The sequence below is a fragment of the Alosa alosa genome, chromosome 15, assembly GCF_017589495.1.
Source record: "Alosa alosa isolate M-15738 ecotype Scorff River chromosome 15, AALO_Geno_1.1, whole genome shotgun sequence".
NCBI classification, from domain to species: Eukaryota; Metazoa; Chordata; class Actinopteri; order Clupeiformes; family Clupeidae; genus Alosa; species Alosa alosa.
The window spans coordinates 15,196,187-15,214,228 of record NC_063203.1 but is presented as its reverse complement, the minus strand read 5'-3'; positions in this window follow the sequence as shown (position 1 = coordinate 15,214,228).

Here is an 18,042-nt window from a genome sequence, read left to right as displayed (position 1 = left end):
TTTTAGAAAAAATATATCTCGGTGCACATTGGGATCTTAATTTAATGCCTTCCATATGTGAGGCACTGGGGTCACCTCTATTGCTTCAAGTGGCCATACCTTATTTTTAGGATCAGTTGAATTGTTTTGAGTTTTTGTCGTAACATGGTGATAATGAACTACAGTTGCATGTGACGTCACAGGTTTGGGCGCTTAACCTCTAACTGATCAATACGGCAATTTGCTTAACTGGCTTAACATATTTTTGTAATAACGGAACGTGATGTAAACCGCGTGGTGATAACTTTTATGTCTGGATAACTGGTGTTGTGCTTCTACTTACATAAAGATTTGGCAGTAGTCTGAGCGAATTAGCCTAGAAAAGGGTCAAAAGTGGAAGTAAATAGGCTACAGCAAAAGCATATTTGGTATCATTTGAATCGTAATTTTCTGTAGATTAAGAATGTGTGGTGCCTACAGCGCAGATTTGTACCGAAAAAAATATATAGGGCTTTGAATGGAGCATGGCACAATGATTTTTGGGCCAAAAACGTATGTTAGTACATCTTGATATTAGCTGATATCTCTTAAGCCAATTGACAGATATTCATCAAACTTGTTCTACTTACCCACTACAAGTTGTCAAAGAGCTGGCAAGACAATTTAGGTCTTGAGGTCAAAGGTCAAGGTTACAAAGGGTCACACAAATAACTCACATGTAGTATTTGGTTCATATCTCCAAAGCAGACTGATGGATCTTCATTAACTTCATTGACTCAGGGCCATGGGGTCAAAGGTTAAGGTCAGTTTCATCCCCTGACATACAAGGTTATAGACGGTGGAGACATGCTAATCAACATGCCATGTTCAATTCAATTACTGTAAATATAGTGAACTTTTTTTATGTTGCACAACATAGATTTGGTTGTTTTTGACATGGGGAGTCCCTATCTACAGCACAATGACAGCCCTCCTTTGTATATAAGAAAGACTATAGCATTGTCTTCCAGTTTTGATGTTAGTAATGTGGCATGTCCGTTGTTATCTGTTCAGTTGAAGTTAGGGGTGGGCAAAAAATAATATCTAAATATTTTGGAAGATTTTGACGGTAGATATCAATAATATAATTAAATACGAATTTGTTACAAGCCACCTTATAATTTCTTACAAAGCACATTAAGGGACACAAAGTATTAGGATAGCAGTTCATTTTCTAAATTTTGTTTCTGAAAGATGAGAAGCAATATTTTCCCCTGGGATGAATATCAGTATTTAGTTGTGCTCAGTACTGTCTTGATTTATTATTTTCCATTTCAGTGCAATGGGTGATGAGACTAACCTGACTCTCGCCAGAGGAATTTCGTTCCGCCTAGCTCCACTAATCCATCTGGGATCGATCCATTGGAGTGGTGTTTCAGAAGGCTGGGCCTTATCAAAAATCCTTGCATATGATTGGATAAGACACTTATCCGTCATCTATTGACGTACTACTTCAACCACTCACATCGAAGCCAACCCGTGACGCTGAGAACAGTCTCACAGTCGCTTCTACCCTACGTCACATCTATGAAACTCCCGCCCTGCATCCTGATTGGCTCTACCATAAAATCTGGTGCCGAAATCACTCTCAACGGAAGCGATCCCAGATGGATGTGAGTGGAGTAAACATTGGTGTAGTGTTATCCAATTGCGTGCAGTGAGATTTTCAAATGCACGCTTGGTGCCGCCCCTCGAGTTGGGCCATTACATTGTTCGTGGCCAGACCCTTAATCTTTCTAGATTACCAGGGTCTGGATTTTCCAGGCTAGAAAATGTCCACTTCCAAATCCAATTGTCCAATTAACAATTACCACTTGACTATTTAGTAATTTAGCACTCTGGAACAAGGCGTCCGAAGGAGACAATGTAGATAGAAGATTTTACGAAGACTGTTGATCTTTATTCACCGTATTGCAATGATAGTACAGCCCAACCAAAGTCCAGACCAACCATCAAAGCAATAGGGAGGAGATGTCATCAGCTGGGGCCCCCGACAAGATCTCCCCTACGGATGGCTATACTGTACACTATGTTTTATACTCCTCAGCTCTTGAGAAGTGCCACCCTCTCACGCCATCTCCATCAACACCCTTCACCAATCAGTACCAAGCAGGGTCGCTTACATTGGTGGAAACTAGGGATGGGCATCGTTAAGAAATTATCGATATCGATGCCATTGTTGAGTCTGCTTATCAATGCGATTCCTTATCGATTCACATATTGATTCCTGTACCATTTGCTGAACACTTATAGGATGGCTTTGAGAGTTGTTGGCTTTGAGTGTCTAATTTAAAGTGGTTTTAGAGAATGAATATCAAGTGTGCAATATCAATACAGAAGTTGAATGCTTTAAAATGTCTAAAAAAGTAAACATTTCTAAAACAAAGCTTTGTATTGGAATCGTTAGTGGAATCATTAACGTGTGGATGTGTACGATTCCGATGCATCGGAACATTTGGAACCAATTCCTAACCGATACCTGGAACGGATTCCCAAGCCTAGTGGAAACCATCTTCCCATCATGCATAAAACTATATGCAAACCTATGTAATGCATAGGTAACATATGTAAATAGTGTAGCCCTAAGTTTTTCTGTTTCCTTCCAGTTTGGTGAAATAAGGCCTTATCTTATTCTCTTCCTAGCTAGACAGGCCCTAACTCGTAAGGCACAGTGGCCTCCTCATCCCTGTCCTGTCCAGTCCTCACCAGCTTGATAACACCCCCTCGCCCTAAACCATCTAAGGAGGAGATCCTCTCATCCTGGTACCCCCAGTACTTTATGAAACCCATGATTACATCCCTACATATGCTACGGGATATGACCATTAAAACGTCGTATTAGTTTATTAAGAAAATGACACCGTAGATGTGAAAGCAGCACATCCTAGCCCGGTATAAATATCCATGTCTACTCATCATTAGTGTAATGCATTCGGAGGACGTGATTTCATACATGCGTGAAAATATGAGGCGAGTGAAGTTGATTGTGCAATTGTAGAACAAGTCATTAATGCGTGTTCATGTTCCGTCTACCTCTCTCCTAGCAACGCTGAGACTTACAGGATGTAATACCATTGTAAGGAGTCCTAATGTTTCTATACTGATCAAACTCCTGATCATGTGAACTGTTGATTAATTACCCTACCACATGATGGTATGACCTCATGGTGGGCCCATTGTCACATATTGCTGCTACAACAACTTTTGATTATATCTCTAACCTTTGCCTTTTTCACAGGAGAAACTAACTAGGAAGCGGGAAATGTAATTAATGTGTACATTGTCATGTCTTGATTAATGCACTCTCACTACAACAATGGTCTCAAGTCTCATCAAAGTACTCTCAAATCAGATGACCTCCAACCATGTGATCCCAAATCAGCTGACCTCCAATCATGTGATCCATATCAATGTAACCAACCACAAACTAGGTAGCCTATTTAAGTGAGGTTCACAGAGCATTCTAGGAGCCATTCTGTAGTCAGAATCTCCCGCACCACTAAGGTGTGTAGTGTAGTTCTTGAATTTCCCCTTGAGGATCAATAAAGTATCTATCTATCTATCTATCTGTAGTCATCATCCTCTGAGCTGGTATGTTCATTCTCTGATTGCTTCATATGGTTTCCTAAATGTTCCTTTAACCTGTTTTCGTAACTTTCACATTATTCATTTAGATGTACCTTCTATAATGTATTGGATGAATAGCTTGTATCTGACAAATAAATTGTTATGCTTTGACCCGCATAGTTTTCTAGAATTTCTTTAGATATCCCTCAAAGTTTAAGATGTGCCAGGGGGAACGGCTAGGATTAGTCCCTAGGGCCGTGGGGTGAAAGTTAAATCAGTGAAAGTAGGCATGCTACCAGGAGAACTGGCCATCGTATTGTACTGTGGTGGGTCACTGATTTTATTAGTAGTCTGGAATTAGACAGCTAACCTTAGCACACCCTGAACCCTCTGTAGCTTCGGTAAGATGTTCTGTCCAGATGAGTATAGTGGTCCAGGCCAGCACTATAGCCTCTGACCAACTTTCACACTAGGATCATTACTCAGTAAATGGCGCCTCCCGAATTAGTCGGCCGAGGAGGGGCTCGCACACTATTCTTGGGGAAGTTGAGTCTAATTAAATAGCTAGAAGGCATTCTTGTAACAGTATCGTGGGTAGGCCTACATCGGCCTACTATGGATAGTAATATTACTTTGACTGAAACTTCTCCATATCTAGCGGGGTCAGAATCATTAGGTTAACAGGGGTTCTACAATCAATTGTTATTTCCAACAGCGCGCGGACAGCTTCACGATTTCCTTCGACCACTCCCAGTTCCCTCATTGGTCTTGACGAGTGACGTCTTACACCATACCAAATCGCGCTTCGTGGTTTTTTTTTTATACCATAAACGTCGCGCACATAACGTCGCGGTGACCATTACAGGACGTCCTCTCAAAGTCTCATGGACGTCTTTTAGACCTCCCGAACAGAGGTCCGTGGGACGTAAAGGGAACCCTACACAATGTCGAGGAGGTGACGTTCGCCAGGGGACCTTTAGGGGACGTCGCCAGGACTTTATTTTGTTTACTGGGAGGCTACAACCCATGCAGAGGCAACGGTGCCGTGCACAGAATGCGGAACGTGTAGGCTTCTTTAAGAGAAGTTAGACTAAAGTGGCAAATGTCAATATTTTTTTCCTCGACCGGCCCAAAAGTGAAGCGGCTCACCGGGAATTCTCCCGACTCTCTCGATTACCCACCCCGGGCCTGGATGCTTGTAATCCGGCAGAAATAAAAAACTATATTCTAGCCTCTGTAACTCTGTGTGAGTACATCACACAGTTATTTTGACTGTTTCCTACAAAAACTACAGGTTCTCTCAGCTTTCTATAGAGGTCCAACATTTGATGGTAGGCCCCAAAAGAGGTGGGAACAATGCCCTTGTAAAATAGGCACAGAGCAATTTCAAAATTTTATTGAGATCAATGTGGTTAAACATGCAGCAAAAGCACAATTTGCCTTCAAACACATCGTATAGTCAAATCACTGTGTGATTTCAATCAATAATCACACACTGGTCATTTCTTTCTCATTTTTCTGGTATCAAAAAAACTGAAAAGACAAAATGTATTGAATAAAAATGAATTATATTTATTCCTCCCAATATGTTAGTGGCCCAATCCCAAAGTGAGCCCTGAGGACTAAAGACTCACAGATCTCAGGTGCTAAGTGAGTGAGTGTGTGAGGCCACATGGGTTGGGTATTACAAGGGATCACATTGTTCCCAGAGCAACTTGGGGTTAAGTGCCTTGCTCAAGGGCACAGCGGTGGAAGCCGGGAATTGAACCGACAACTTTCAGGCTACTGCACGCTAGCCCAGCTCCTTAACCACTACACTACCACCGCCCACAACAACTTTTCTACAACTTGTCATGTTTCATTGAAATGGACCTACAGTAAACACCTGGACTTGTCAGCTTTTTTACTGTTTTCTTCCAAATAGTTAATACAGCACTTTCTCTAAATGTCATGTTTTTCATACTTGCAAATAGCAACACAAAACAGAGGTTGTATCTCTTATGGATAATGAATGATTGAATATCAGATATTCAGACTTATGCAAGAAATCTCACCTGTGAATAGATGTTTTATTTTTGTTTAGCACTGGGAAAGCAATAGAGCTTGGGGTCTTTGAATGACATCTGTGTTAACTGTTTTGCAAAAGGGTGTGAGAAATGTGTGAACCCAATGAAAAAGTGTGAGCACATTTGCAAGACATGACTTCTGCTGTGCAAGAAGGTGTTAATGAAGACCGAGTGGATTTCTTTAAGCAGGTCAAAGCAATCCAGAAAAACTGTAAATACCATGCAATGTTATATCGGCAATATTGTCAGCTACCTTGTATCACACTATACGATTATCTGAAGACAAATACTCCTATTCGTTAAAAAGCCCTCATGATTTAAGACAGTCACTGCTCCCTTTTCATCTGACATGTAGTGGAAAGATGAACCTGTCCTTTTCACCAGTATAACCTGAGGTTGGAGACGTATTAGACTCCCACACATCCTGAAGCTTGAAGACAGCCTGAGAGTCCTGTGGTGTGCTGTTCAGAGGTAGTAAACATTCTGCTCTTGTCTTTTCAGTGGAGTCACTATACATATCTGTAAATTGTACATGTTGCTTGTGCTGTTGAGGGCAAATGGCAAAAGATGTGTGTGTGTGTGTGTGTGAAAGAGAGAGTGTATGTGTGATAGTATATAAGTATATATACTCTTTTGATCCCGTGAGGGAAATTTGGTCTCTGCATTTATCCCAATCCGTGAATTAGTGAAACACACTCAGCACATAGTGAACACAGTGAGGTGAAGCACACACTAATCCCGGCGCAGTGAGCTGCCTGCTACAACCTCGCTGCCTGCTACAACAGTTATTCAGATGTTTTTCTTTGGATTCTTAAATAAAGTGCAATAGAAGTGTAAGAGGCAGAGTGCTGACAGAAAAGAAAAATACATTATTTAAATAATTACTGTACTGATATTTATCTTTTGAGAAAACCCAAATAACAACTCTGCCAGGACAGTTTCCTGAAACCATTATTGTGCAATGAAAAGGCCATCAAAGAGAGACTGCTCGGGGAGCAGTGAGGGGTTAGGTGCCTTGCTCAAGGGCACTTTAGCCATGCCTACTGGTCGGGGCTCAAACCGGCAACCCTCCGTTTACAGGTCCGGAGTGTTAACCAGTGGGCCACGGCTGCCCCCAAGAGAGTAGATAGAATAAAGTAATAGTAATAGTAGTAATAGAGTGAGAGAGAGAGAGAGAGAGAGAGAGAGAGAGAGAGAGAGAGAGAGAGAGTGTGTGTGTGTGTGTGAAAAGTTGGATGACTGGTTAACTCTGGCATCTTTTGATTGCAATGGCTGAATACTATTGCTCCCTTTTGCAGAACCTCCCTGCATTATGATGCAATGGTGGGACAGAAACTTGAATCCCACTGCTTGTAAGACTGAGTGATCAAAATCAACAGGGAATGTCTTGTAACTTTTATTGGAAAGCAATGCCCACAACAATAGACAGACCCAAACAAAATGTACTGTTATGAGTAGGAAAACACTGATCACACCCAAACTCTAATCTATAACTCCAACCCTAGTTCAATCCTTCAATCACCAATTCTCAAATCTGTTGACAAAGGCACGCCAAAGACACAATTTCTACTGCTTCATAATAATAATAATACATTACATTTTTATAGCGCTTTTCAAGACACTCAAAGAAGCTTCCGGGTGGATCCCTTACTACCAAATGATAATTTTCAGCCAATCGTCATTTCACGCTAGGTCAGTGACATTCCCTGCGGGTGAGACCTTTTTCCCCACTGTTGGGCTAAGATGTTCCCTCCACTCTGGAAATGACTAACCCAGAGGGCATGTGGAGACGTTTCTTTATTTTTAGCAAATATCCAGACCATTACTGCATATCTGCAAACACTGCTGGACTGTTGGGGCTGGAGTAGGTCCAGTCATTTTGGCCTGGGCTGCTTCAACATGACGTTGTGAAGCACTTTGGGTCAACTCTCTTGTTTTTAAATGTGCCATACAAAATAAAACGACTTGACAAAATGTCTTCATCTGCTTTTTCACAGGAAAAGCAGTGCTTACGGCATGCTGGCAGCGGGAAATGCTGTTATGTTATCCATGCATGAGAGAGCTATTCCAGGGAAAGAGGGCCATGCTGACTTGATTGTGTGCTTCTGAAGAAAAGACTTGTAGATGACTTACAGTTAGTCCCTTTTATGCTGACTCTCTCTTTGATAGCCTTTTCATTGCACAATAATGGTTTCAGGAAACTGTCCTGGCAGAGTTGTTATTTGGGTTTTCTCAAAAGATAAATATCAGTACAGTAATTATTTAAATAATTTATTTTTCTTTTCTGTCAGCACTCTGCCTCTTACACTTCTGTTGCACTCTATTCCAAACAGAATCCAATGAAAAATATCTGAATAACAGTCTTTGTGTTTTAAACATTTTCATAATCTCTCAAGCTTGTGTAAAACTAGTGAACTAGAGATTTTGATTGTGATTTGGTTTTAATTCATGGATAACTTAAGCCGAAATAGGAGGCAGTGCTCCCACAGGAAAATCCCTGTGTCAAAAATAGAAAAAGAGTTTTCCCCTGCAATTAATGATCAAACACAAAGCTTTCATAAAAACATTACCCACTGTCACAAGGCTTTAAGTCAGCTACTAGTTGAACCACTAATTCAGCGTGATTTCTTTTTGTGGAAAAAATGTGCTGGACTGGGCGGCGGTCATATTTTGTACCGCTCTGCAGTACATCTAGTTAAAATGGTCACAGTGGCAACTAACCTGGCAATAGCCAGATGAATTTCGCTCCGCCTAGCTCCACTCATCCATCTGGAACCGATCCATTGAAGTGTTGCTTCAGAAGGCTGGGCCTAATCAAAAAATGCTTGCATATGATTGAATAAGCCACTTGTCTGTCATCTATTGACGTGCTACTTCAACCACTCACATCGAAGCCAACCCGTGACGCTAATAACAGACTCACAGTCGCTTCTACACTATGTCACATCTATGAAACCCTGATTGGCTAAACCATAAAGTTGGTTGGAGAAATCACTCTCAATGGAAGAGGTCCCAGATGGATGTGAGTGAAGCTAGGCGGATCTAAGCGGAACGACATTCGTCTGGCTAGGGTCAGGTTAAGTGGCAACTGTGCCAGATAAAGAAATCAGGCCAGTGGCGGAACAAGTCAGAGCCGGGCCGGGGGCGGGGCACATGACCAGGCCCTTTATTAAACTCATAACATAATTTTACAACATAGGCTACACATGCCCGCAACAGCGGGTCTTACAAGCGTCAGCGCCATGGAGAGCAACTATGTAATTTTGAAGTCCATCGAACGTACATGAAGTGTAACCAAGAGAATACCAAAAACATTAGGCTACATGACGCCTAATAATAAAACAACAATAATACGCAGCACTATTTGAAGGGCATACGACGAGCCTTGCGCTCCGCGAACTCGTCCACGATGCTCTGTGTAGGCCTATGTCCATTTTCTTTGCTCTCTCATTCTCTATGGACAACATGTCCACTCAGTCTCTCCTGTCCCACTGTGACACCTCCTCAAGTGGTTTTTAATGGTCTTTAACTTGGAGAATGAGCGCTCAGAGGTTGCAACGGTGACGGGAAGAGTCAAAAATAAAATTAGGGCGGTGCAAATCTCACGGAATGCAGAAGTTACTGCTGGGTGGTTGCATTGGCGGAGCGAGGGGGTGGCTTCGGGGGCCCCGAATCTCTTTTTAAAAGCCCCGAATCTTTTTTTGTATGTGTTTTCAATTTCCAACGATTTCTAATTTAACTTCCCCTCGGTTTCTCTAAATGTTACAAAATGTAGCCTAGGCCTACTATTACTGAGCAAATATCCCTTACTTTCAAAGCCCAATATTGACAGATAATCTGATTTCCCACACGGTGAGTTTAGGCAATGCCAGAGCCGAGATGTAGCGGTTTACGTCATAAACCTGGCAGGAAAGTTCAGAGCGGCGCAGTCAGTTTAAACAGCAAGCCGGTAAGAAAAACTATTGTCAAGACATTAGGCAATTAGGCTACTGTACCCCGGAATACAAAAATAAACTTCAGAAAGACAGAAAGTTTGTTGTACTGTATTCTGTAGTCTGTATTCTGTAGTCTCAATGACCGAATCAGTATGCCTGTTGTCGAGTTTGTTCAATTCATTTATTGTAGGCTATAGCCTGGGCAAATATGAAACGGAGATGTAATGTACCGGCGGGATTTTGAACTTGCATGTTTCATGCATTTTAGGGCAAAAAATACCAATCAATTGCGTAATCAATTGCGGACGTGCACAGACTTAGACACAGAGCGCATAGGCCTAGGTTAGCCTACTTTCACTTTCTAGAGCGCATTCATTAGGTTACGTAAAAGGTGCTTCATACCAAAACAACGATCAAACATTATCAAATGTATCATGACGTGTTGTCACAAAGACTTACTCCAATTAGAAAATCGAAGGCCCATTCCCGTGTTTTCTGTGCTGAATAAAATAAGAGAAACACTAAAGCTAAAATTCTACCTCTACATTGGAGTTTGAATTAATAGAATCTAAAAACATTAAATTCTGGAGACATGGCTATATGGTCTATATATGATCCTGATGCACTAGCTGAGTAGTCCAGCACTGGACATTTTCTTCAGCAGCCATTCCAAAGGGCATTAAAGCTACAGGGTAGATGGCATTTGTACTGAAATAGAGCACACAGTGGGAGTTAAGCCATTTACTTGAACCTTCTATTTGTTGAAGGTGTCTTTTTTTTAGAACTGGTATATCAGAATGCTTGCAAGTATCCTGACTAGAGACCTCACTGAATTCCTACCTACGGGGGCAAACATCCCCAGAGATTCTGAGTCATCCTAAGTTGTCTGGATAGTCTCTCTTCTGTCTCATCATAAACATATAACAAACACACAGATATCCATGAGACATATTCATCCTCTCCCTCCACTGACTGGAGTTCTCCATGGACTCTTATTATCTACCAATCTCTGGCATTCAACATGAAAGCGTAGGGCATACAAGCACAGCACAACTGTTTGGTTTGCTGACAGAACTAGTGCCCAGAAGAGCTGAAAATGGAAACTGAAATTTTTTACACAGCGCAACAATTTTTTGTTTTTAATGTGATGAGCTGTTTTTGGTGAGCTGCTTCAACAGCAGCAAAGGAGCAATGCTATTCTGCTGTTTGTTCGGCTGCCGCACATTCTGGACTTGTTCTTTCAATCCTCTGTGTGGACTGACAGAGTTGAGACTCCTAGTGCTAGTCAATAAAGAGTGACTCAGACATTGAACCGCTTTCTGACACTCCCTACCTTTATGTTTTATATATAGGATAAAGGAACAATGGATCCTTTAAGTAAATATATATATAACTGAGCTTAGTTTAACATAAGTTTTACCCAACATGCCATGAAGTTGAATAAAGTTCACAGAAGTCAAAACTCAGGAAACAGCCCTCCCAGAAGTGAAGTGACTGTTGGAACAATAGACTTATCAGCAGATTGTATACAGACATCTGGGGGGAAATCTAAGCCTTAATCTCTGATAAAAAAATCCCTGGTTCCCTTGTATTTATTTTACCTCTTTATCGGTGAAATTAGTCAGAGCCAAAAAGGAGTATTTCATAAATTCTCCTGATGAAGATCAAACTCTGATTTCTCCCCTGCCAACAACCATAACACTCAGGTCATAACATTCCTAAACTTTAAAGTGACAACACAGAAGCCATACATACTGTGCAATTTTTCATATTTGCCACAGCTTGCACCATGTGTACTCATAGAACGCCTCAGACACCGTGTCTCCAGGGCTTTAACCAGCGGAGTGTGACCCGGCCGCCTGTCAGGGCCCCCCCTGTTCAGTGTTCCATCTGTGCTGATGAAGCGGCTAACTCTGTCTATGAATGAATATGCAAATCACACGTGCTGAGCAGCACCAATTAATCCACCTCTTGCACATTGGCATGGCAACAGCTCGCCCTGACTGTCACGCTGGAGCACCCATTTCAGTAGGCCTATAACACCGTTCGCATACAGACGGCAGCCTTAAAAATGCATCATCATCCTTCCAGTGATGTGGTGTTATCAAACGACCCATGTTATTGTAATTGCTAATAATTTATTTAACCATGCACTGAATGCTAAACGATGGGGACAGAAATGCACATTTGCCTATGTGATTTCACATAGGGAAAAGCACTGACTAGGTCCTCAAATAATAACATACACTATCAACAGAGTGATCAGACACTAGCCTACTAGTTGCCTATCGCAGTTCCTACCAAAGACTGATTAGCACATATTGAGAACCTTATGTTAACCATATGCTGTGATAAGACTTTATAAAAGTTCATTATGACCACTGCTGGGACCATTTTTGGTTGCCGATTTCCAGGACATTAGAACACAGGAACACATGAAACGCCAATTAGACCAAAAGCAGTTTTTGTCAAATAACTCAACCAGGGGCGCCTGCAGGAATTAATGCTATGGTACGCACACCCGACCCAAGTATGGTACGCACACCCGACCCAATAGCCCAGGCTACTGGCTCGCATGCCAGCAGCACTCTTGAGGTGTCGGGGAGTGAGGTTTACCAACGTTCCACAAGCACAGCTAAGCTAGCTGGCATCCGTTACACTCACCCCCTAAACCTCACTCCCGATCACGGCACCAATGTAACCTGCGTTGTGTTGAACCTGCGCGATTCAGCCCTGCACACGCCCGGACTCGAACCCGCGAAACAGCAGCACCACCGGATCGGGGAGGCGAAGGCTAACAATTGAGCCAATAGCCCAGGCTACTGGCTCGCATGCCAGCAGCACTCTTGAGGTGTCGGGGAGTGAGGTTTACCAACGTTCCACAAGCACAGCTAAGCTAGCTGGCATCCGTTACACTCACCCCCCCTAAACCTCACTCCCGATCACGGCACCAATGTACTGTAACCTGCGTTGTGTTGAACCTGCGTGATTCAGCCCTGCACACGCCCGGACTCGAACCCGCGAAACAGCAGCACCTCGGATAGGGAGGCGCTAACAATTGAGCCAATAGCCCAGGCTACTGGCTCGCATGCCAGCAGCACTCTTGAGGCGTCGGGGAGTGAGGTTTACCAACGTTCCACAAGCACAACTAAGCTAGCTGGCATCCGTTACATCTACTATTCATTACTATTCATTTGGACAACTTGATACAGCCCTATACAGGCTAAAGTTACCTTGTTTTGTTCTTGACGTCTGGCTTTAAACAGCTGTAATGCAGTCTAACGTTCTGACAAGCACACCAATTGCCTACCTTGTTCTTGCCCATCTGGAATAACTCCTCTACCTTTGCTGCCTCCATACTTTCTGTTGTTTAAACTTGTGATCCATCATTAGTATTGAATTAGTGAATTAGCTCAACATTGTGTGCTGTTAACCATATATAGATAGATAGCCGAGTAAAAGAAAACAAGTAGCCTACGTGCCTGCATGCGTATTGTGTCTCCTGCTCAAACAAAATGTGTTTGCGCGTTAATTTTGATAAGTGTTCACTAAGTTACGTAATAGAAAATTGTAAATAGCCTGATGGCAGCTAATGGGATACTGTGCATAGTTGGGAAGGTATGGTGGGCCAGTTTGGTGTGAACACATTACACACACACAGGGAAATTTTCTATCGTTGTTGAGCCTGATGGTACACACAGTGCGTACGGACGTACACCTGCAGGCGCGCCTGAACTCAACAACTGTTGCACCCAAGTTTACAACATGTTTGTGGTATTTTGGGCTCAAAGAGCTGCATCAACCCAGCCTGTTATGACTCATTTGTGGTGTAGGACCACCTAAGGAAAGATGTAAATGTGAAAATGCTGCACTTCAATCTGCAATATGTTGTGATGAGGTGGTGCAAACGGGACACAATTACATGTAGGAGCACTAGGACAACCTCTGGACACACACTAAGGAACACACATTTTTGGGAAATTAGCTTATTCACTGTCTCCCCCAGAGTTTGGTAAGATGAAACATATCAGGCTTGTGCAAAATTCCAGAATTGAAATGAAACTGGCTCTTGAATTTCACTTTGCATTTCAATTGAGGCAGTAAACAGGAAGCAGAATTGCAATTCAAATTTTGCACAACCCTGATACATACCCTTTTCATCTCTGTGTATGTAGTAACTCAGCCTCAAGCACCCACTGTTAGCATAGCTTAGCATAGTTTATTGAGGTGGGCAGTTCCAAATAGCCTATAGCACCCAAAAGTGACATAAGAACACCAACATTTTCTCATTTACATGTTGTGACTTGTATAGTTACAGCATAGGCTACAAATAGTCAATTTTCTAAGCATATGCAAACTATGTTCTCACTCAGGAAAAGCACTGAACAAAGTTTGAGTTCTTCTGTAACTTTTCGGAGGCTAGTTTGAACTGCCCAATGAGCTATGCTAAGCTATGCTAACAGTGGGTGCTTCAGACTGTTACTGCACGCACAGAGATGAGAAGGGTATGTATCATTTTATCTAACTCTGGGGGATAGTGAATAAGCTATTTTCCCAAAATGTTGGCGTGTTTCTTTAAGTGAAATTCAGTCCATCGGTGGTGCTGCAATTTTCACATTTCTATATCTCAAGAACTGCTATCATTGTGAAATTTTGTGCATACAATTTGACAAGCTGAATAACTGCCAGAGTCTCTGCATGCAACTGATACCACTCAATACCTAATTGGACCCCTGCGATCAACAATTGTGGATGTGTGCATGTGAATCTATGCATTAAATCAGACAAAGTATACTTTAGTAATCCCTTAATATCTGTATCCGCATTGCACAAGCACACTTCTGCTACTTGTGATGGTCATATTGTGCATCGCTGTGCTGTGAATCTAAATTTTTACAATGTATAGTGTGTGAGTGTGTATACTGTATGTGTCCGTGTGTACCTGCATGTACTGTAAGTGTATAAGCATGTGAGTATTTTTGTTTGTGTGCATGTAGTGTCTGCCTGCATGCGTGTGTGTGTGTGTGTGTGTGTGTGTGTGTGTTATACATGTATTATGTATTATGTGGCACATCTTGTTTGATTGAGACTTAATGAAGCCCAATTATCGTGATTATCCTTTGCTCTGTTACCAAAACATCCCAGTGACAGCATAATCTCTCTGAAGTTCCATCTAAATAAAAGTTTTTGCTGTTCGGGTTGGCTGGTTGGTGGACGAGTATGCATGGCGGTTTTGTTTTACAATTTTTGAAAAACATGTAATTAAGCCAAGTGGCAGGTAGATGGGTTCTTGGTGTAGGCAGTGTTAGCCCAAGTAGTAGACTCTCTCAAAATGAATTTCAGAATTCCAACTCTTCAAGATACTGGAGAGTCCCATGCAAGGGCTTTGACATTTAAGATAATGGGCACATAACCTATGCTAATGTGTTTTTGAGATCGTCTCAAGCATTACAAAATAGTACATGGATGACGCAAAACCGGTGCCGCTTAACAAGCAGAAAAACACTGAGAAGGCATCACGAGTAGTTGGTCAGACTCTCACACATTCAGTTTGATTGAGTTTGTTTTGTAACTGTGTAACTGCATCATCCAAGTGATTCATTTAGGGGCAGTTATAGAATTGTTAGGGGAATTTCAGGACATTTAAAGGAACAAATACAATGACCTTAAGGGATGCTACAAAACCTTATTTTCTTGTGCCACATAATGGAACAACTATGACAGTATCCATCAGCATTTGCTCATGGGAATACGTTAGATAAGTTGTGTAAAAATGTACAATGGCAGTTTTGGAATTGGCAACAGGTGGAAAGTATATGTCTTATCTTTATTGTAAAAGAGAACACACTCAAACCAGTAGTCATAGACTAAATTGTATTAGAGTTGATGATGCATATAACAAAGCAAATAAAGGCCAGTACTTAACACAGTAAATTCCAAAGTTGTTGATGTTGACAAATGTCTCTTCAATGCATTGCTTAGAAAATATGAACATCTCATGGCCTTAATGCATGAGTGAATTTTACATTTGCTAATATGACATGACAAGCAAAATAGATGAAAATAGTGCTATGTTGCCTGTGATCATATCAATGTATCAATGTCCCGGGCTTTGTATGTTAGCATGTGCACTACGTGACAGATTTTAACAAGGTAGTCAAGAGGGCGGCCCTCAGTGGAGATCTAATCAGCATGCTGCCTCTTTTGATACCTGTATCAAAGCTATAGAACAACGGTATTGGAAAATGTGGTCACTTTTACAGTAGACCTACATCTGAATTTCCACCCATTCAAATTAACTTATGCTTAGATAGATTTAGTTTACCATCACTTTAAAATGGCTGTTTTGTAGTGGATTAATGCTCAGCAGACCACACACACACATTCTTTCTTTCACATCAATAGCTACTCTAGTTAGCCTACCAGTTTAAAAGTCCTTTTCAGTCCTGTCCGGTTTAGTTGTGTTGATAGAAGCATGACAGGTTTTAGCTTCCACTAATGCCACAGCAAGATCACATGGCTGAAAAAAGACAGTCAAGTTCTCAGTAATAGCCCATAAGTAGTTGGAATATCATAGAGAGAGATTGCAACACTGGTTAAAGCAGTACTGTGTATTGTCATGAGTGTCTAGATTTGACTTGTGGTGTTGTATTCTCAAGTAATGATGGACAGCTACTCTTGTTTCCATTCTTTAATAACTCTCTCAGTCATTCATTTGGAGTAAGTAAATGATGATGCTTGGAATCCATCTAATAGCCTTTTAAATGCAGACAAATTAAGCATCCAGTGGATGCATTAGGCATTATTAACTACTCCATATGACAAACTTTTAAATCCCAAGGGTTCTTTATGTGTTCTTTTGGAAAAATGGATATTTTATTTTCTTTGTGTGACACAGTTGGTGCATAATAGCTTTTAAAGAGGGTGGATGCTGATTCGGGCTAAGTGCTTTCTTTCAATCAAAACTTTGTGCAGAAATAGAAATAATTCTGCAGTGACAGTGCTCAAAAAAGTGTGGCTCATACTGTGAATAAAGACACATAATTTTAAGCTTGGTGAACATGGTGAACTCTACAATCTAATCTTCAATCATTGCCTGTTAGACATGAATTTCTGTGACTAACCATTCATTTGTATGTCCATCTGATTGGTGCTGGCATGAAGCTGCAGCTTTGAGTCCCGATTGAATTATGATCAGTCTGAGCTTTTCTTCAAGGCCAACAGGCTTTCAGGGATAAAACCACAGCTTGAGACATCTCAGGTTATTTCCCTTCCTGTTGAGAGTTCACATCTCCCTGTCTCCGTTTGATCTTGGATGTGGGTGTCCACACCCTGTCAATCCAGTGTTGAGTGGCAGGACAAAGCCACCCCACCCCTGCAAATGAGGAAATGATTCCTGGCGCATTGATTATATGTCACTGAGATTTGTCTGTCTCTGTCTCTGTTAGAGACAAGTGCAGCTCAGCAAGGGGGGAAATGGATGATTATAGAAACTCAAATGAGATGAATATAGGCTGAGAGTAGACTGAGTTCTGAGGACTGAGAATAGACTGTACATAGACAGACATTTCCAATAGGAATGGGTTTTGCATGTATAAATGTATGAAGGGTTCAGATGCAAAAGCCTCTAAATGCCACCTACGTCAAAAATGAGATAAAGATGGTGAGTGAATGCTCTCCTCACATAGTATACGTTAATCAAATAATATTACTTCAAAACACACCAAATAACACTCTCTTCCTGGTCTGAAATATCGATTTCTATGCAAAAACCTATAGGAACCAGATTTTAAATGCTCATTTAAAAGAAATGTGGTCAGACGGATTTAGAGGGTTTTGCATTTGAACTCTTCGTATGTACATGTATAATGTATAAGTGTATATGAATGAATACGAAAAAGCAATACTTTGCTCATGTTAACTAATAAAGACATGAACGACTGAATATGTAGTGACTTGCGTGAGTAAGATATTAAACAACTGTGATGAATCAGTGAGTAAACAAACAAAGTAAGGGGACTCTTCCACAACTGCCTGATGGACCATCATGTCAACATATGCTGCACATAGATGTGGTAATGCATGTTTACTTGCACTGATTCACTAACAAACAGATTCTTGGCCAAATAATGACCAGATGACTCACTGGCACCCACCAGTACACGCTTCCTATAATTACAGGGGGTGGGTGGCTCCGTCTCTCTGAACTAAAACTGCATCTGAAGGACTGAAAAAAGGCTGTGGGTTTATTAAGAAGGCAGCTGCCATCGCCGTTCAGTTATTGCCTCTTGGGATAGAAACTAAGGGCAAACGTAAACACAAGTAGCTTATTCAGTCTTCTGTGTCTTGTATATTAGAGCACAATTTCAACTACCTTTGATTGCTGTGAGAGAACATGAACAACAGCACTGTATGTTTACGAATAAAAAAAAAATACAGCTCGACAAAATGATTTA